Source organism: Lutra lutra, chromosome 5, assembly GCF_902655055.1.
Source record: "Lutra lutra chromosome 5, mLutLut1.2, whole genome shotgun sequence".
Classification (NCBI taxonomy): Eukaryota; Metazoa; Chordata; class Mammalia; order Carnivora; family Mustelidae; genus Lutra; species Lutra lutra.
This window is the reverse complement of record NC_062282.1, coordinates 91,487,073-91,508,862: the sequence shown is the minus strand read 5'-3', so window position 1 is coordinate 91,508,862 and position 21,790 is coordinate 91,487,073. Positions and strand designations below refer to the sequence as shown.

General features: G+C 41.8%; 1 protein-coding gene across 1 annotated transcript in view; it reads left to right on the top strand.

Moving 5' to 3' along the window:
- Positions 1-324: 324 nt before the first annotated feature.
- The window catches only part of ELOVL7 (ELOVL fatty acid elongase 7), a 75,251-nt gene continuing 53,785 nt past the window's right edge, over positions 325-21,790 (top strand). The window contains exon 1 of the mRNA XM_047731336.1: positions 325-532. The gene's annotated coding sequence lies outside the window, so the exon portion shown is untranslated. The remainder of the gene's footprint in view (positions 533-21,790) is intronic.

Sequence of the window (21,790 nt, the reverse complement as noted above, 5' to 3'; positions counted from 1 at the left end):
TCCCCTCTCCACTCCAGCGTCACCTCGGCCAGGTTTTCCCCATTTCGCATTTTTCTACAATTCATTCCTGAGTCATGCATGACGACAACTTTCTCACTATTTACGTTACGCCTCCATATAACCTCAGGTCATGGTCGGGGTGACCAGAAAGAAATTTAACAGTCCAAAGGTCAGAACCCAGATTCCCAAAGTGGCCCGCAGTCCCTCGCAGCGGGCCACGCTCCAGGGGTCCGGGCGCGGAGGCGCGCGGAGGTGGGACGCTAGCTCCCCGGCGAGCGGCTGGCTCCTCCCTCCCGCCCCTCGCGGGTACCTGGCGGCGGGCGGGGGCGGTGCTGCGCGGCGTCACGCGGCGGGGGGGGGGGGAGCGGGCAGGTGACACCGCGGCGGCCTCCTCCCCTTTTACAGCTCAGTCGGCGGCAGGGGCAGCAGGGGCCGCTGTGAGGAGCTCTGCGCTCGCGCCGCCGCCCGCTGCCGCCGCCCGCCACCGCCCTCTGCTCCCGCGTGTCGGCAGCTTCGGCTCCTCTCGTCGCGGGTGAGTGCGGGACTCCAAGCCCGTGAGCTGGGGCCAAACTTTTCCGGGGCGCAGAGAAGCGATGGGGGAAGGGAGCGAGACCTCGGTCGGCCGGGATCCGGAGCGGTCAGATGGAGGGACCTGGGTCCGGCGCGCGGGCAGCGGGATCCGGGTGCGGGAGACCGGGGAGCCGGGCCAGGCCCTCGGTGAGCTGTGGTGAGGCGCTTCGGAAGTTCTCGCACCACGGCCTGTGGGTGCGGAGGGCGAAGGCCCTTCCTGCGGGAGAGCGGGACGCCGCGCTCACCTGTGCGCTCCCTGGGAGCCCCCCGCCGCCCCACCCTCCCAAAGGGCCGGTGCTCCCGGGCCGCCCTGGGGCTTTGAGCCACCCGGAGCGCTCCGGCGGCGTGGGGACCCTGCTCCTTCGGGCGGGAGGGCTTGCTGGTGGGACTGGGAGAAGGACCTGCTCGACCTTGGCCACCGAGGTCACTTTCCCAGCTCCGGGATCTACTTCGTTAGCCACCACCCACCCCCCCTCGGCAACTCCCCCAATTTCCCGAGTGCCTTTCTTTCTGTTTCCTTCCCCTCTGGGGCGCTTTTGTGTCCTCGAGGCCGGAATGAACTTGGGGGGCTGCTCTCGCAGCGTGGCGCTGCCTCTTTGGCTCCCTGAGCTACACTGTGTTCCGGCGACTGCCCCTGGCTGAGGAGGGTGAAGAGGACTGAGCCGTAGAACGGGTCGTGCTGGAGATGGAGATGGGAACGCCTGTTTCATCTTACAAGCTGTTGTTGGTTAGGAAACTGGTCTTTCACCCCTAATCAGTCAGCGCTGATTCAAACTTACCGGATGCGCAGCGAGCGCTCCTTCGAGCTCCCTGGGGATCCGGGACAGGAAGGATCCGGTCTCTCCCCGGTCCAGCTCCCTGTGGGGCTGGGGAAACATGTCCCACGCCGACTTAAGAATAGTTTTGGCGAGCCAAGCCTTTCCCTTCTTGCAGAGCTGTCCCCTCAGAAAGCATTTTTACTTAACCCGGTACTCGCAGGTTACTTTTTGTTTCACAGCTTCCCATTTATGGTTCAACGGCTGTGAAAGAATCATCCATACTCTGTGATTGCCTCTGCCTTCTTACTGCTCAGTTGCTTACTAATTCCCCTACTTTGTAGTTTCTGCTCCTACTACTGGCCAGAAATTGTTCTCCCCAAGGTCACCGAGGACTAGAAAAATCTTTTCCTCTCAACGGCAGGCATTTATTTAGTGTTTACGGGATGGGCACTGTTCTAAGAACTTACAGTAACTCCTAATCCTAGCAGCGATCCTGTGAGGTTGAAGGATTGTTATACCTCCTAACTTGCCCCAGATCACACAAGTAGCAGGAGGGGATTCCAACTCAGGCCTCCAGCCCAACCTTGTACATGCTGCCTCACCTAGCATTCCTTGCTTCCTCCTTATTTCCCCCAGTTCTGACCTGAGTGCTTTGAAGCATCACTGACCAGGTTCCTATTCTCAGATCCCTCTTGTGTGGTGTTGTACTAGCTTAGGTTCTTTTTAATTTTTATTTCTTTATCAATTATTTTTGGAGATCTCCTCTAGTTATGTGAGTTAAGATTCTGTGCTTTTCCTGTGTCTTACTTAGTTTTAGAGTAGCATCTGTCAGTTTATATTGTAATATTCCTCGTGGACTTGCCCTCTTTGGCCTCAAAGCCTTTCTAGCTAACATCATTTATGTCTGGGGGCCTGTCATTGTCCTAGTCACTCAGGTGCAAAACTCGGCTGTCCTGTCTCCTGTCACCTCGCTCCGAATCATGGTATCTCTTCAACTTCTACCTTGTCTCTTCTTCCAGCTTTCATCGAGCCTTACCCCTCTCTGATCCTTCTTCCCCTGTCTCCCTGTTCCCTACCTCTGAACACTCATTTATCACCTATCATTTGTCACTTTCTCCTGTTGGGTATCTTCTCTTGTAAATGTTCCATGTCCATGGAAATATTGTAAACAGTGTAGGACATTACATCTTCAGGCCTTACGTGTAGTAGTCGCTTGGTAAATGTTTGCAGGATATGATGCAGTATGAATTAAGGTAGTGCACAGATGCGCTTGATGATGGTAGAAACTTTTTTTAAAATTTTAAGCTGGGTTTTAAGGGTGTTAAGGAATTAACATTGGTAGACATAGATGAGCTGGCAGACATTGTGGAAGAGGAGAAAAGCCTCTGCTGGCTACGTTGCTGCAGAGAGGAATCCAGTTATCCTGGCTAAGCATTACAGTTAGTTATATAGCTGTAGGACCATAACGGTGGATAATTGTGAATCCTAATCCTACCTTAGCAAAACAAGACAAGAAACCAACGTAGTAACTTACCAAAAGAAGCCATCTTTTGTTGCAAAATATAACACATACATTAAAATCCATAAAACATAAATGAAGAGATGACCCCAGTAGACATATTTAGCAGTAGAATGACTGTCTTCTTCTGGCAGGAGATGTGATGATAGCTGGATGAGACTATAGATATGCCTAATAGAAACCTTTTCCCAAAAGCTCTATAAAGGTCATGTGAGCCTGGACTAGTCCCAAGAGGAAGTGTCAGGAGGTTTGCAGAGGTTTGAAGTGAGGAGAAAAGGAAACCAAGGAGGTACCTAAAGTGAGACTAGGGAACCAAAGAGAGTTTTAACTCACTGAGCATAATTCTACCACAGTGGATGTTTTGCAGTTTTGCCTTTGTCTCCATTTTTTCTAACTATTAGCTAATGTTTCCATCTGATTTCCAAATCTCATTTCCAAAACTCCCACTGTTTGTGTTATATTCCAGCAGTTGTAAATGTGATTTTGTAAACTAATCCTCTACTGTTTAACAGGTGTATCAGCAACAATTATACAAAACCTCTTACAGTAATATTTACCTTTGCAGTTACATCACTTTATGAATCAGGGTTTGTTTATGTCAGACATTGGAATGTATGTAAAAGAAAATCCCTGTCCTCAAATAATTTGTAATTAAGTGGAAGAAATAGGACTTTTTCTAATTTGTTTAATTATTCTCCTTGGTGTGCTATGTATGCAAACATCAGTTTTAGGATATAGAAGAATGCTATTTACCAAACAAATAATTTTGGAGACTTTGTATGTATATTTACATGTTAAATTGATAACTAATCTTGAATTTTAATCTAATACATCATATAGCATGGAAAGAAGCCTGCCAGAAATACATTTTGAGAGAGGAGTATATCCTAGATGTGTTTCTGTCACTCATCCAATTTGGACCACTCACAGTTAATGAAGAAGTTGAAAATGAATGCAAATTTGGCATTTTTAAAGACTCATCTTCTAAAAAATTGAGATTTCCAGTTATACCTTCTTTAAATGTATTGAAAGCACATATTACTACATTGGGAAGTAAAATTATTGTTTGGTTAATGATAGAAGTAGTCGCACCATCATAGACACTTCTAAACAGGCTATTACTCAGATGAACTAAGTTACCATATCACATATAACATACAGGTCTGCCATGTGAAATACACATCTTCATCCATCTTGAGAAGCAGCCTCACAGGCTTTGAACACAGTAGCCTAGCTTCTTCGTCCTCTCTGATATACGTAAGAGAGCTAAATGTAGCCGAAATTAGGGAGTTTCAGAAGTTACATATTCCACAAATATTTAATTGGGTGCCCATCTGTGTCAAGGAAAGTGATGGGCACAATGCTAGAGCCAGGGCAGGGTGTCAGGGAGGTAAACAATTACAGTGCAGTGCGATCAACTATGAGCAGCACAGAGAATTGGGGAAGCCAAGTGGAAGAAGGCGGACGCCATTGTCTTCCTGAGCCAGAAGAAGAAAGAGTGGGAGTTAGGGCAGCAGAGAAATGAGGGGAGGGCAGGAAATCAGATTGAGGCTGAGAGAAGGCAGATGCCTTGCGAAGAGTAGAAGCAGTGTGGCACAAGTGCAGAGACCTGCAGTTTGCTGAGAGCCTCGTGTGACCTGAAGGATTTGGATTTCCTCCTAAAATCTGTGGGCAGCCATTGAAGACAGGCAAGAAAGTGAAAGGCCTGTTCACATTTGAATTTTTTTTTTTTTAAAGACTTTATTTATTTGACAGAGACACAGCAAGAAAGGGAACAAAAGCAGCGGGAGTGGGTGAGGGAGAAGCAGCCTTCCCCCTGAGCAGGGAATCCGATGCAGGGCTCAATCCCAGATCTGGGATCACAACCTGAGCCTAAGGCAGCTGCTTAACGACCGAGCTACCCCTTCACATTTGAATTTTAAAAGCATCCCTCTGACATTTGTATCTTCACTTTTCTGAAACCTCTGCTCTTCCAGGTGGAGGCGCTCTCTCTCTCTTCTCTACCTGATAACCAGCTCATAGTTGTTTCTCTTTGGGAAGGACAACCACTTTAGTGTTTATGTTAGATATCTTGATTATGCTCTGTTGGCATAACAATTTTGAAACAGAAAATAAGCTTTTATGACCGTCCTTGTGCCACATGTTTATGAAATGCTCAAGCTTGCCTTTAAGTTTTCAGTCTTCTATTGCTGAAAAATTTGGCATCTTTTAGGTCTCATGATAGTGGCAATGAGGCATTTTACATGCGTTTTCTCATGAATCCACTGAGGCTGGCAAGGTCTGTACCATGATTCTCGTAGTACACGTGGGTGCGGAAGAGTGAAGAAAGGTGCTCAGGTCAAGAAAGCAGACAGGGTGCTCAGGATACGCTGTTGGAAGTATGTAGTCAGGATCTGAACCCAGGTTAAACTACAATGTTTAGGCGCTTCCCACTCTGCATACTAACTCTGTGGGTTGAAAATTTAGAGGATATAGGACCCACTGGGGTTCTGATATCGGATGGTAGTTTGGTGAGGGCATAAGGGCAACCCTAAAGATAAACCTGATTTAGATTTTTTTAGGGTCAGTGGTAGAAATGGGAGAACTAGAAAAAGAGGGTTTGTCTAGTAGTTCCTCATGTAAATATAGCCGCTTCTCATTCCTGTCCCAAATTTCTGGGTTTTGTCTTAATAGCACATTTGTGATGTACTTATTTGTTTATTACAATCAAATGATACAACAGAGACAGAATAAGGACAGTAAAGGGTGCTCATATTTAAGGATGACTTATCCTGTGTCTGTCCAGGACAAGTCATCTGCCCACTCCCCTTCTTATCTTTTTCCTGACTTCTCAGAGCAGACAGTGCAGTGTTGGCTTCTGTGGGTTAAAAAGATTTGCATCTCAGAAGCAAGCAAATAAACAAACTAGTATTGACCTCACATTTTAATTCCTCTGCTGTTTTTCCTTCACTTAACCAGAAGGCACCTGCTTATACCTTTGGCCTCTGAAATTCTAACAGGTGTGACGTTAACTTGAGGAAATTAAAGGAAGGAGGTAGAAGTGACATTCCTTGGAAACCAGAGTCCAGATACCGATTATTCAGTAGTTTAGAGTGAGTTCCTGTGTAAATGGAGAGTGGAATTTAAAAAAAATAATGTTGTAGGAAGTACTATTCATTGTTCAAAGGGAGAAAAATAAATAGGTAGTAGATAATACTTAACATTGAATATAGCTCATGTTTCTTAAAAAATTCTAGGTTGGGCATAGGCACTTGCCATTTCTCTAGGTAAAAGACAGTAAGATGTTGTCAATTGCATATGGTTTATCCTAATGAAAAACAGTTCTCTTGACATCTGACAGGTTGACCCAGTGAGCTGAGCCTATACTCCATTTCCCCTTCACGCAGTCTGTGTGTGGCCAGGTCTGGTGAACACAGGCTGCTGGTAGCTTGTTCCCTGATCCAGCTGCTGGGTTAACTGGCTCAGCAGCAGTCTATTGTGTTTATCATAAACCTGTTGGTGCCGGGACGCCTGGGTGGCTCAGTTGGTTGGACAACTGCCTTCGGCTCAGGTCATGATCCCGGAGTCCCCGGATCGAGTCCCACATCGGGCTCCCAGCTCCATGGGGAGTCTGCTTCTCCCTCTGACCTTCTCCTCACTCATGCTCTCTCTCACTGTCTCTCTCTCAAATAAATAAATAAAATCTTTAAAAAAAAAAAAAACCTGTTGGTGCCAGTTACACTTGTTATTGTGATGAGATCATTAAAATACCAGTAATAGTTGCGTCAGTTTATGAGATGCCAGTGCAAGAGGAAAGGGTATTGTTTCTGTGAAAGGAATATTGAATTCTTTCTAAAGAATAAAAAGTGAGCGACAAAAAAGTGGTCAGGAAAACTGTAAAAGATTAGAGAGAAAATTGTAAACATTAGAAAGAAAATATCGTGGGGCGCCTGGGTGGCTCAGTGGGTTAGGCCGCTGCCTTCGGCTCAGGTCATGATCTCAGGGTCCTGGGATCGAGTCCTGCATCGGGCTCTCTGCTCAGCAAGAAGCCTGCTTCCCTCTCTCTCTCTCTCTGCCTGCCTCTCCGTCTACTTGTGATCTCTCTCTGTCAAATAAATAAATAAAATCTTTAAAAAAAAAAAAAAAAAAAAAAAGAAAATATCGTGACCTTGCTTTACAAGTTTATTGTTTTGTCTTTGTTTTTTTAGTTTTTAGTCCACTTAGAAAATTAAAACTGGAAATTGTAGAAGATAAATTCTGTGTTTTCTGTAAGAAAAATTGGGGGGAGGAATTCTTCGAGAAAAATGTTGGAATTACTTTGGGAAATTGGGGAATTAATGCATATTTATGTACCTTAAGGTAAAGTAAACATTTATGGGTATACACAATTTTTTGATTCTTCAAAGTTTTTTTTTTTAATTAAAGATTGATTTATTTGAGAGAGAGAGTGCATGCCTGGTGGGAAAGGGTAAAGGGAAAGGGAGAGAGAATCCTAAGCAGACTCCTTGCTGAGCATGGAGCCTGATGTAGGGTTCTTTCCCACAACCCTGAGATCATGACCTGAGCCAAAACCAAGAATCAGATGCTCAGGCCCAAACAATTTTTTTGATGAACCAACTAGAACCAGTCAAAATTGCTGCTGCTGTTAGTCGGACTCTAACAGTTGATGCCATCGCGTAGTAAACAGTCACAGCCTTTGCCTCTCTTGTTACTTCAAGGGCCTACATTAACAAAGGACAACTTTGGCATTGGGAGTATGAAAAGCAGGGCACATGGAGAATTTTTTTCTTTGCTTACCATATCATGTTAATGGCACATAACCCATATTTCTTATTTTTAAGTAGACATTTAGCGACCATATAACATTCAAGTTTATTTTAATAATGTGTACCAGTATATAGATCCTAGGGCTGATTTCTGTCTCCTTTAAGTGACTTCTGTAAAAACTGAAAGCAAAAATTGAAAAAAAAAAGTCCATAGTATAGTATTAGCTAGAGTCTATTAAACTTAATAAATTTCTGAGTGTTACTAAGCTAGACCAGTTGAACTAGACAGGGTGTAACTTATTCTAGATTTAAATACTCATTTTAGAGGTATAATAATTATTTTCTGAAGAATTACAAGTTAGTGAAAAAAGATGAAACTTGTAAAATAGAAAAAATAAAAGTACATTTTTAGAGTAATAACATTTATTGAATACTTGCTATATGCCAAGCATTAGAATGACTTTTACATATGCCTTATCTCATTTAATCTTCATAGGAGCCCTACTGGGAAGGTTATATTGTTTCCATTTCCTGCTTCACTCCCACCGGGTTATGCCTCATCATTGTCCTTGCACCTAAGGGGTGAAGAGGTAGAGCCTTTGCTGGGACATAAGCATATGGATTATTATTAACATGTTAAAGTGTTGTGACCTGGAAAGGACCTCCATGATCATTTAGGCCAACCTCTTCCATGACAGGTGAGGAAACTGACACCCAGTAAAACCAAGTCATTTAGCCAAGACCACAGGCCTGTTGGTCATACTGGGGTCAGAAACAAATTCTTCTTATCAGAGTCCAGTGCTTTTCTAACCTTCTTGTTTTTTTTCGTTAGCCTTACTCTGAACACGACTTTACTACTGAATTTTGAAGTACCTGAATCACCCCACCCCATCTTTGTCTACAAGTAACAATATTGATAACTCCATGTATCTTACTGTAGAATATGAAAGGGGCAAGGGTCATGTTTCCCCTTGTGTTACATGTGGAAAACCTAAAGCTCAAAGCAACACAGTGATGTCCTCAGGCCCATGTATTATAAAACCCAGCCCCAAGCTATGACTTGTAAAGGACGTGAAAGTGTAAATGAAATGTAAAGGAAGAAAAATACATTATATTAACAAAGATGATTAAACCATCTAAAAAAGTCTAGATTCTCATAATGATAGACAATTATACCTCACATGAGGTAGAGCAGGGCTTTTTAATCTAAGGCTGGCCTATGGATGGAATTCAGAGGGTCCGTAACTGTCCAAAACATCAGATATAATTATGTATACATGTGATCAGAAAGATGGCCCTATAGCACTTGAGTCTCAAAGGATAAAAGTTATCGATTTAGGAAAGACATGATATAATATATTTCATAAGTAAAATGCTTAATAAAATTTAACTGTGTACATGGAAAAGGATTTGCCTTTAATGTAAATGTGGAATTAAGCATATAATGCCGATGTGCCCCAACTCTGTAGGCTTTATCCATGTTACAAGGATGCAATTAGTACAAATAGTTGGACCCTCGAAGGAAGATATCATTTCCTGCATGCATGATAAGTTTTCATTTCCATTGTCCCAACTCTCTGGGAATAAAGGCCTCTACTTATTTTTGAACTAAACATTGCCTATTTGCTATGGGCTGGACACTGGAGATGTAAGAATATAGAAGTCACTCTCCTCATTTCTGTCTTTATCTTATGCCCACATCCAAATTTGCAGCAATTGTGTCAGTTACGTCCACAAAGCCTATACTGAATCTCTCTACTTCAGTAACTCCTAAGCGTTCTGTCTCACTACAGTCAATTCTTTACTGAGCACCCAAGTTAATTTTTAAAAACATAAGTCCTGTCACTCCTTTGCTTAAACTATTTGGTTTAAAAGCCTCCAATGAGAGTTTCCATTTTGTAAGATGTGGACTTTGAGAGATAGATATGTTTGCACAATGATATGAATATATCAAATACTGCTGAACAATACACTTAAAAATGGTTAGGATGATAAATTTTATGTTATGAGTATTTTACCATAAGTTTAGAAAAGGAAAATAAATAATCTGCAACAACAACAAAAACCTCTGGTGGTTTCCCCAGATGGACCTAGAATAAAACCCCTGCTCTTTAACTGAGGCCTCAAGATCCTGTGTTTCCATGTCCCTGAGGCATCCACCATCACTCTCTTCCTTGTGCTCTGCTTTCTGTTCCTCTGACTTAGTGACTTTGCTCCTGGCTCCAGGTCTTTGCCCTTATTGTCCTCTCCAAGACCACTTTTCCTCCAGATCTTCTCAATGTTCTAGCTCTTTCTGACTACCCCTGTACTGTTGCAGCCCTCTGCCCTGGGTGACCCTGTCCTATCACTATGTTCTGTTTCATTTTCTTCTGAACTTTTGCCACTACCTGTCTTATTTATGTTTGTGTTTGTTTACTTGTGTATCTTCCCCTACAAGTAGACTGCATGAGAGTAGAGATCTTGCTGTATCCTTAGTGTGGAGAAGGGTGCTTGGCACATAGTAGGTTGTTTGATATTTATTGAATAAATGAATGGAGATATGGTCCCTTCCCCTAAGGACCTTGCAGTTTCTGTTACTGATTCTCAGTCTCAGTTGTGATTCTGAGCAAGGTCTTTGAGAGCGTCTCAACTAGGTCTCACATAAAGAATGGGCAGCTAGGTCTGCGCAAAATGATGTGGGGAAGGAGGAGGAGAGAATGATGTTGGGGCCAAAAGAGTAAAAAACACACGAACTAATTTTTCTCATTCAAGGATAGAGAGAAACTTGTCATCTCTTCTATCTCCCTCTTCATCTAAAAACAAAACAAAACAAACATCTAAAAACAAAACCAAAAAAGCACAAGAGAGAACAAAACTATAGCTATATATCAGTATCCAGGCATGAACCCTGCCCAAACCAAGCTTAAAATGAAAATTGTATATGATATTATATATCACATTCCCAGAAATGCTTGATTCCTCTGGACCATTTGCTCTTTGAGTGTCCATTATGTGTCTTCAGTTATATTAGTCAATAAGACTGTCCTGCCAAAATGAATCCATAATCTTACCAATCTTTTTATGATTCCAGAATTATCTTCTCTAGCACACACTTCCCCAATGATGATCAAAATTTACACTTTCCATCCTGCTGTCAAACTACAAGCCATTTTGTAGATAACTGGAGTTTATGTTCATGTTTTTTTATTAATATTTTTCATGGCAAATATAAAAAAAAGTATAAAGAAATATGATATGGACACATTTTCTGTGCCTACTGTAAAAAATCATACTTTCACATAATCAGAAAAATCAGATTATTTTTTTGACTACGATAATAGTATATGCTAATTTTAGATTGGAAAGCTAACAAAAAATAACAACAACAGAAAAACTTGTAACAAAAAAAGACCTCACCCAGAATCCTACCAACCAGAAATTACCATTGCTAACATTTTGATAAATTGCTCTGCAGCCTGTAAAGTCATTTTTAAAATGTTGAAGTTTTTCTTGAGGGAAAAGAATTGACAACTATTTAAGTAAAGAATAAGAGTCACCGGGACGCCTGGGTGGCTCAGTTGGTTAAGCAGCTGCCTTCGGCTCAGGTCATGATCCCAGCGTCCTGGGATCGAGTCCTACATCGGGCTCCTTGCTCATCAGAGAGCCTGCTTCTCCCTCTGCCTCTGCCTGCCATTCTGTCTGTCTGTGCTTGCTCTCTCTCCCTCTCTCTCTCTGACAAATAAATAAATAAAATCTTTAAAAAAAAAAAAAAAAGAATAAGAGTCACCTAGTATACTTTAAAAAAAATTTTTTACAAGCATTTGCAACATGGATGTTTTATTTCTTCCTTTAGAGAAAACTCATATTAAGGAAATTTCCAATATTTATAAGTGTAGAGAGAATAATATAATGAACTGGATGAACACATCACCCAGGCTCATGGCTAATCTTATTTCATCTGTGAATATTCCAGTATGTCTTCCAAAGATAAGGCCTTAAAAAAAGTTACTACAATTATTATACCTTGCAATAAAAAAATAATTTTTATGCTCTTAAAGGTACATGATAATTTATAAAGAAAAAAAGGGCAAAATTCTGAGAATCTCTGAATAATTAATATCTGTTTCAATTATTGTGAGGGTATATCAAAGAGAATTTGGGGAACAGCAAGAACATCTATTTGGCCAAGAGGGTATTTGATCAGGAATCAGAGTAAGAGGGGAGGGTCAAGGTTGGGTGGGGTCCAGTTAGTCTATGATCAGGAATTCCCCCTTGATTCAAAACTCCATTATATATTGCTAGAGGGTTCTGAAAAGAGGAAAGACCTGGTCAGAGTGTTCTGAGTTGGGCAATTCAGACTGCTGGCTGGTTGCACTGTCAGTGGAGAGAAAAGTAGGGTTTACAATGGAGGAGGTTGATCCCTTGAAGCTGCACAAAGCCTCGGTGACTGAGAAGGGCAGGGACAGTGCAGGAAAAGTGAAGAAAGTCTGGATGAGGGAAAGTTGGCGGTCAAGGTTCCAAGCCTAGAAACATGGGTAGATTGCCCAAATCAGTCTTGGGGAAACTGGGTTGGAAAATGCTTTGTTTGAGATTCTGGAAATTTCTTCATTTCTATTCCTTGATAATCATTGCAGGTTAAGTAAACAAGCTCATTTGTAGAACTCGAGACTTCTTTTTTTTTTTTTTTTAAGAGATTTTATTTACTTATTTGGCAGAGACAGATCACACGTAGGCAGAGAGGAAGGCAGAGAGAGAGGGGGGAAGCAGGCTCCCCACTGAGCAGAGAGCCCAATGTGGGACTTGATCCCAGGACCCTGAGATCATGACCTGAGCCAAAGGCAGTGGCTTAACCCACTGAGCCACCCAGGCGCCCCAGAACTCGAGACTTCTAACCAAGGTGGCCTTGTACTTGTGAGATATTTCACAAATCAGGTAATTAAAACTCATAATGGTAACTGAAGCGAGAAGAACTAGACTTTCTCTCTTGCCTCTCTCCTCTCCCACCAAGAGGAGAATCCATGGAAGTTATTTAAGTATCTCATGTAAAACTCTCTAGGAAGAAAAGTCTTTCTTTGTTTACCTAGAAATACATTTGTAAATATTCGCCATGACCCCTTTTATAGGGCAGTCATTGTTCTTATCTTGTGTTACCTGCCATTTCTGTTTGCAGATGCTGGCCTATTGTTTGGAAGGGCCGTAGCTGGAGAGACTCACACTGAGACAATATTGAACTATGCTATATTTTTCTCTCCAGATAAATAGTGGGGGGAAATATTAGTATAAGTTGTTGCTTCTGGAATCTTTCATACCAAAATTATCTTACCTAAAAATTAATTAATGCTATTTAGCAGTACTATCTTGTATTACAAATACATTTTATATACATTATGCATTAAATCAATATGTTTACTAGCCCAAGAATGTAACTGCACTTTTCTTTGGAAAATCTTTTCTTTGGTTAAAATAACCAAATTATATATTTCATTTTCAATTGGAGATGTTTTTTGCAGACATGGAATAAATGCAAATCTTGTCTCAACATTGTATTAGTTTTTAATTTGTTAAACAAAACTGAGACACCTTAATAATAACTATTTTATTAAAACTGAATGAAGAAGGTTGTGTAGATACAAGAACAGCCTGCTAACTCAGAAGACATTTATCATGAAGTTTCGGTACCTAAAATGCTGTTGGAAATCAGTAAGAAAGCAGAGAAATCATCCCCAAGCAGAAAAAAACTGTGTCCTGAAGTCTGTTGAGTAAATCTGTATTTGATCCATAGGGAGAGCCTCTCGTGTTTAATTGTAGACTGTATACTATTATTTTAAATATTCCAACATCCTTGGTTATTTTATTGCCTGTCCCATAGCAGATTAAGGACATCAAATGAGAAAAAGTATGATCTTATAGAAATGGGAATGCTGGTAACAAGCCAAGTGTGGTGGCTAACCAGCTGATGGGGAGAGACAGGGAATCTATTAAAAGCAGATGCAGATATTTGAAATGCTTGGCAATTTGGAATTTTTTAGTGTAGGGCAAAGGTCATAGCTCTAGCTCTGGTAGTCACAGAGTGCACTGCTTTCAGTAATATCCCCAAATCATCTAGGCAAGTGCAGGGTATAAGATGATTGTAATCTTTCAAAAGATGTTTTCTTTTTTTTTTTTTTTTCAGAAGTACTTTTTTTAAAGTAATTATACCTACAGATAAGCATTTCTGTTATCTAAAATGTTTATTTCCATGGAACACTGCATTCCAATGGATAAGGCTGAATAAATGAATTGTACCCATAAACAGAAAAGCAGGATGAAGTTATTTAATCTTACTATTGGTTAATTTTCTTATTCACAATTTTCTTTGGGACCACTTGTTTTTCTTCATTTTATGGGCTTATCTGTACCTTTCATGGATGTGTATTATTATGTATTATATAATACTTTCCCCATGTTTTCGATTATTGTGTTCTCTAGGATTCATCAATCCACACGGCCCACCTCTGGGTACCATCTCCCTCCCCTAATGTAGCTCCTGCCTGATTCCTCTTCCTACCTGGACTGAATCTGTTATTGCAAATTCTGGTTTGTCTGAAAGGCAGGGTATTGGAGACCAGTTGACTCTCACTCTTCCTCTCATTCTTGTAATTCTTGGTTACAGCCTTTCTCTTGTCTCCTACTGTTACCCACACTTTCATCTCTGTCTTCTATCCTTTGAACCCATCTTCCATTGTGTTCACAAACTCCCCTCGGTCCTCTGTCCCATCACCTTCTATGTATAATTGAATATGGCTCTTTCTCCCCACCCCATGTCCATACACTGCTTATGAGAAGGTTCATCCATTCATCCCCTCAACAAATATTTGAGTGTCTGCCATATCTCAGGTGCTATCTTGGTGTTAGAGAGGCAGCAATGAAAAAAATGGATAAAGAGGGGCGCCTGGGTGGCTCAGTCAGTTCAGGTCATGATCTTAGGGTCCTAGGATTGAGCCCTGCATTGGGCTCTCTGCTCAGCGGGGAGCCTGCTTCCTCCTCTCTCTCTGCCTGCCTCTCTGCCTATTTGTGATCTTTGTCTGTCAAAAAAAATAAAAATCTTTTAAAAAAATGGATAAAGATCTCTGCCTCTGAAGAGCTTATATTCTAGAATATTATGGAGGAGTAGGGGGAATCACACAAACAAATAAATATAGAACATTGGTGAGATATAGATAATATAGATAAATAATGTTGAAGAGTGCTAGGGAGAAAAATAAAGCAATAAAGATAGGGAAGTGCATAGTGGTAGGGTGCTGAAGGTGACATTTTAGCAGAGATCTGATGGAAGTAAAGCCACAGTCATGGCAGATATCTTGAAGACAAGAATTCCAGGTAGTGGGGATAGTGGTTTCAAATGCTTTGAGACAAGAGCATTCTTGACGTGTTCACAGAAGGGCAAGGAACCCAATGTGGCTGAATCTAAGAAAAGAACTGGGAAGGAGGAAAGGTCAGAGAGATTGTCAGCGCCCAGATTGTGGAGGGCTGTATGGCCCATTGTAAGGTAGAGAGACATTGGTATGTTTTAGGCAGAAAAATGATAGGACTTGGGTATTTTTTGTTTTGTTTTGTTTTCTCTAGTATGAAAAATATATTAAAGAAGGACAAAGGTGACATTGGGAAGACCAGTTGGGGAGGCTATCAGATAAGGGACAACAGTGGTTTGGATGACAGTTGGAATGTAAGTGGCTGGATTCTAGAATATAGTTAGAAGACAAGGTTGTCAGGATTTCCTGATGGGTTTGTTATGGAGGTGAGAGAAATGGAGACTTTCTCCCATATTGAAACGTACTAAGGGAGACTGGCCAGAATTCCCCTCTCTTCCCATTGCCACGTCTGAATCAAACTGTTACTTTTCCATTTCTATGATAAAATAACACTCGCCTTTTCTGAATGTCTCCCTCTCAGGCTCTCTGCACTCTGTATTTCCTAACCCTCTTTGTTTATCATTTTCCTCTTCAGTCCAATAATGTATTGTGGATTTTGACATCTGACTTGCCCACCTCCCTATCCCCAAACCTACTGTCACTCTGGGGGACTTAAAGAATCCTTTATGATACCAGTGTGTCAGTTCCTTGTCTGACCCATCTGTGATCATGTCTGTTGCACCCCTCTTCCGACCATAGTAACCCTCTCTTCAGCTATCCTACACCTCCCTCTGTTCATGTTCAGAGAGTCCTTAGTTTTCCCTCCGTTTCTCAACAATAAACTTGTTTCACTTTCATATGTATCTGGCAAAGCACCAACTCCAAACTGACCCTGCAGCCATCCTCTGCACATATATCCAGGCATCTAAACAGCATTGCAGAAAGTTGGGTGGGATGGTGAATCTGTTGGTTCATGGTTTCCAGTCTCAGTTTAACTCTGACCCCCGATTACCTCATCCTTTCACTCAGTGACTCTCAACCTTGATTACATAATAGAAACCTTTGGGAACTTTAAAAAGCCCAAATGCCTGGGCTGCCAAGGCCTAGTAAATCTGAAATTTTGGGGTGGAACTCAAACATCAGTATTTCTTCATCTCCAGGTAATTCCATTGTGCAACCAAGATTGAGAACCACTGATTTAAATTTGTCTTTGCAAGATGTTCATTTTTCCATTCCTCTCAAAAGCTATCCTGTACCCCCCAGGCTCTCCAGAACCACCCCACTGAACCCAATTTTATAAACTCTCAGCAACTGGCCTCACTTCCTGTTTTGCTAGAAAAACTGAAGCTTTTGTTGCTGAATCTCTTTGAATTTTCTGTCTGCATTTAGTCAAGTAAACATTTAATTGGGTCCTAGTTTGTGTGAGGCATTATGCTAGACATTGAGTACAGATAGAGGGCAAATACAGCCAATGCCTTCCTGGAGTGTTTGGTCTAGGGCTGCGTGCAGGCAGATAAACGAGGCAGTTACAGCACTTGGTAAGTGCTATGGTGAGGCATTAAGGTATTACTGAAGCATAAAGGTAGGGCCCTAATCCAGACATGGATCGTGGGGAAGCCTTCCTTCCTTCCCTGTTACTAAACTCTTCTATGATTGCTTTCCTTTCTCTTTTTCTTTCTTGGAGGATGAGGTGTCATCCTGCTCCAGTGGAAGAAGGGCACCATCTTGTATTTGTCTCCATTCTCTCCATTTCTCCTCCAGACCTTCTTTGGTTGTTCCTCCTTGTTTCTCTCTGGCTTCTTCCCCTCCTTATAAACGTACTTCAGGTTTTACCAAAATGGTAAAGCTTGGTTTTGCATCTTCTTTCTCTTCTTCTGGCCTCTTAAGCAGGCCTCTTCAGAGTGGCTTGTCCAGTGACTTCTGTTACAGCTTTTATATTTTGGTTTCTGCCTCATCACTCAGCTTTATCTTCCTAAAGTCACGGGGGCTACCAGGCTGACTTAAGTTGGTGGAAACCATTCAGTTCTGTCACCCTGGGCCTCCCTGCGCACATGGCTGTGTTCATCACTGTTCTTCTTCAGAATTTTCTCCACTTCTCGTCCTGTGATTCTGCATGTGCTCATTTCTCCTGATATCATCTTCCTTGTGCTTATAAAGGTTGGTATTCTTAACTGGTTTGTCCTTACACCACTATTTTTCCTTATTCATACTTTAATGTGGTTTTAATCACCATCTAGGTGTGAAAGCTTCACAGTCTGTATCTTCCACCTTGACCTTTTTCCCCAGTGCTTGCTAGGCATCTCCACCTGAATGTTCCATAGGTTCGTCACAGTAAAATTTATGAATCCTTTGCCGCTTCAATCTGTTCCTCTTTCTGTTTCCCTTATCTCATCTGGTGGTACAACTATGCATATAGTCACTCAAACCAAACCAAAAACTTGAGTCAAGTTACCCTTTCCCTTAATTGTCTAGTGAATCACCTAACCTTTCCTGTATTGACTCGTAAATATTTCTTGACTTTGTGTCTACCACCACTCATATCACCCAACTATTTCTTTTTTTTTTTTTTTTAGGTTTTATTTATTTATTTGACAGAGAGATCACAAGCTGGCAGAGAGGCAGGCAGAGAGAGAGGAGGAAGCAGGCTCCCTGCTGAGCAGAGAGCCCGATGCGGGGCTCGATCCCAGGACTCTGAGATCATGACCTGAGCCGAAGGCAGCGGCTTAACCCACTGAGCCACCCAGGCGCCCCACACCCAACTATTTCTATGCTTGTTGAGGCCTTTAAGCATTTCTCATTGGGATGTTTGTAGTTAAATCCCAATTGGTGTTCCTACCCTTAGGCTCACCCCTTCACATTCATTCTGTGCACTGCTAGGTTATAACACTGGTTTAAAACCCATCAGAGGGCGCCTGGGTGGCTCAGTGGGTTAAGCCGCTGCCTTCGGCTCAGGTCATGATCTCAGGGTCCTGGGATCGAGTCCCGAATCAGGCTCTCTGCTCAGCAGGGAGCCTGCTTCCCTCTCTCTCTCTCTCTGCCTGCCTCTCTGCCTACTTGTGATCTCTGTCTGTCAAATAAATAAATAAAATCTTTAAAAAAAAAAACAAAAACCCATCAGAGGCTCCCTCTGCCTATAGCTAAGCACTGAGCACTGAGGCATTGCTTTTGGGGTAAGCTTTTGTGGGGGCAGGGGTTCAGGGTGGTAGAACATTGGCAGAACTATCTGGTTGAATTATTTTACATACTTATGCTTCTGCATAATATTTCACTTTTTGGAAGTTTTCCAGTGCCTGTGCAATATCTTTTCTCACTATTCTTCATTGACCCTTTTTTCTCAGTGTATTTGCCCATCCTGGTGCCACAAAGTGTTCACTTCCTCCCCATCACTAAGAAGTAGCTTAGATCTCATGTCTTCCCAGAAGTCTTCTAATCATTCATGTCTTTGTTGATTTATTTACTGCTATTTATTGAACAACTGCATTGTTTTAGGCAGCCAATAACATCCCAGAAAGTAGGACATGAGAACATACCTGAGTGCATTAGAGCTGTGCTTTTCAGACTGTGGTAGTGGACCAGCTGGGTTTTTTGTTTGTTGGGTTTTGCTCTATCATGGAACAAGAAGTGGTCTTGTTGCACGTGGTTAAAATGCAGTTTGGGCCACATGTGACTCACCACACAAATTCAACAACACCCAAACTGGTCTATATCTTGTTTGACAAGTATTACCAACTTGGATGTTACTGCAATTCCAATTGCTATAAACATTTCTAAATGCTTACACTTGATTTCTGAACTTGGCTTGATCAAGCCAGGTAAGGAGCCATTTGTTCTTTTGTACCAGTCCGCAGGCCACCTTTGAGTAGCATTGCACTGGACGGTTGCTGTCAGTGCAGTGGTAGAAGAGGGGACAGCTTACACCAGGGGCTCAGGAGAGACCAGACACTTTCCCTGAATGGTTGAGCTGTAAGGGCTGGAGAAGTCCTGGAAGGCAAAATCTAAAAAAAATGAGATCTGTTTACCAGCTAAAGGAACATGGCTTTTTAGCTATCAGGAAAAATTAGAGCGTAGAGTGAGGGCAGTTAGAGTAGCCTGGGACTGCTGAGTCTGTCATAGTAGGTGTATAGTGCAAGGGGGCTGCTGGAAGGTAAGGGATGAGGCTGGAGTCAGGCGTTGATTTTTTTTTTTTTTTTGTATTTTTAAAAAATATTTTATTTACTTATTTGTCAGAGAAAGAGAGTGAGAGAGTGAGCAAGCACAAGCAGGGGGAGCTGCAGGCAGAGGGAGAGGGAGAAGTAGCCTCCCCGCTAAGTAGGGAGCCCAAAGGACTCGATCCCAAGACTCTGGGATCATGACCTGAACCAAAGGCAGACACTTAACCGACTGAGCCACCTAGGTGTCCCAGGGGTTGATTTTATTAATTCAACAAATACTTTCTAAGAGTCAGCTATGTAGCAGATCCTTCCTAGGCCCTGGGAATTAGAAGCCAAGGAGAGACAATTTTTGCCCTACTGGAGTTTCAGAGTATTGCTAAGAGTCTCTAAGGAGTTAGACTTTTACATGTAAGCTGTCTTCGAAGGATTTTTGAGCTGGTGCACAGCATGAACAATTTAATTCGTGGAGAGATAGCTCAGGTGGATTATGGGAAATTATGGCTATCGAATCTGGAAAGTTAGTTGAGAGGTAATTCATCCAGCCAAAAGACGATCAATGTCAGGAAGGAGCAGTCAGGGGTTGAGGAAAGGAGTAGGGAAAGGGACTTTTATAAGAAATATTATTAGGGTGATATAAACCACAGGTCTTGAGGGGTCAATGAAGTTTAGGAAGGCTTGCAATTTCTGACTCGTGATAAGGTTGATGGTATAATTCGGTGGGAAAGGGCTTTTTTGATAGGGCAGGGATCAGAGCAGTGGTAAACAAACTGTCTGAGGTCACACCAGTTAGGTGCCTGCCGTTTGTCCTGGAGTGCATTGTGCTAACCTCTGTCATTGTGTTGGTCAGTGGGTCTCTGTATTTGCGAGCTCCTTAAGAAACTACTGTTTTCTGTCCTAAAACTTGGCACAGGGCCTAATGTGTAGTAACAAATCATCGCACGTAGTGGATTAAAACAACACAAATTTAAAACTCATGTGATTTCTTTATTATATTCTATAGCTCAGAAGTCCAGGTTGGCAAGGGTGATTGTTCTGCTCTGTGTTTCTCAAGGTGTTGGCTATCTGGCCTTTTCTCAGAAGGCTCTAGAATGAATCTGTTTCCAGGCTTATTCAGGTTTCTGGCAGAATGCAGTTCTTTGTGGTTGCAGGACTGAGGTTCCTTTGTCTTTGCTGGCTGTCAGCTAGAGGATATGCTGAGGGGCCTCTCTCCAGTCCTCAGACATCGGCCCCCACATCTCAGAGCCAGCAGTGGTGCTTCAAATCCTCATGCTTCGAATCTCTTTGCCTTTCTCCTCTGCCACATCTCTCGTCTTTCTCTTCTTGCAGCCAGAAACAGTTCTCTGTTTGTAAGGGCTACCATGTAATTATCTTGGGTCTACCTGGATAACCCAGGAAAATCTCCCTGCTTTAAGGTCTGTAACCTTAATTATTTCTGTAGAGTCCCTTTTGCAGTGTAACACAGTTATGGATTCCAAGGATTAGGGCATGAACATTTCAGGGGCATTATTTTGAACATTATTTTGCTAACTGTATTAGTGATTATCCACCAATTCATGTAGGGATGTCATGGTTCTTAAACACTTATACATTCTGGCACCTCCTATTTGTACAGGGAAGTACAAGGAGGGTAAGTCTTACCCAGTGTCACAGGGGAATAGGAGCAGAGGTAGATCACAGCCTTCAGTTCTAGTCTTTCTTCTAATCACCCTTCTGTTTATTCATCCCATCTGTCTATTCATCTATCCCATCCATTCATCCTTTCTGTCATTCATTCATTCTTAAGCTTTATTTCAAGGGTTTGTGCTAGTTTGGGAAATGAGAAAGAAATTGAGCTACTAAAATAAATAAATAATACCTGATTGTGTCAGCTAATTCTCAGTATTTTGGAGTCTCCCATCAAGTTTTCTTAAATCCGTGAGATCTGGTGATGACTTTGACTTGTGTGGATGATGTTACTGTCCCTATTTAGTGAAGAATCTGTTTTTAGTCTGATGTGCCCTCAACCCTGTACCAAGGATTCAGTAAATATATATAATTATGATCTTTGCTGCTTGGTTTACTCCATGTTTAGCCATAAAATGTAGGAAACACCGATAAATACATATTATTGTTTTCATTTTTAACTTCATTCAAATATGTAACCAGTGTTATCAGTTTTTTATTGATCTTTCCAGAGATATTTTATGCATGTAACAAAGAAGTTTTTGTCTTATACTGGGCATTAATTATACATTGTAACAGTTTATAGGTAAAGCTGCTTCATTTTTTTTTTTAACTGCATAGGATTACCTGGGGTGAATATACCAGCTTGTCAAGAAGTCTCACCTTGGTGGTGACTAACATAACACAATAAAAATAAATAAACAAGCAAATAAATTAATTAATTAAAAGTAAAATTAAAAAATCTCACCTTGGTGGACATTTGGATAGTTTCTACTTCTTTTGCTATTAAAAGATTGTTGTAAAAAAATCTTGTACATGCACTTTTCACACAGATATTAAGCATGCACATAGAACAATTGTACCTCAGCAGTTATTGCCAAATTAGAGGTTGTGCCAATTCACATTCCCATCAGCAATGTATGAGACTATTTCTCTCCACCTTGGCCAACAAAATATGTCATCAAACTTTATGGTCCTAAACAATCTGATTAGGAAAAAGTGGTATTTCTATTTT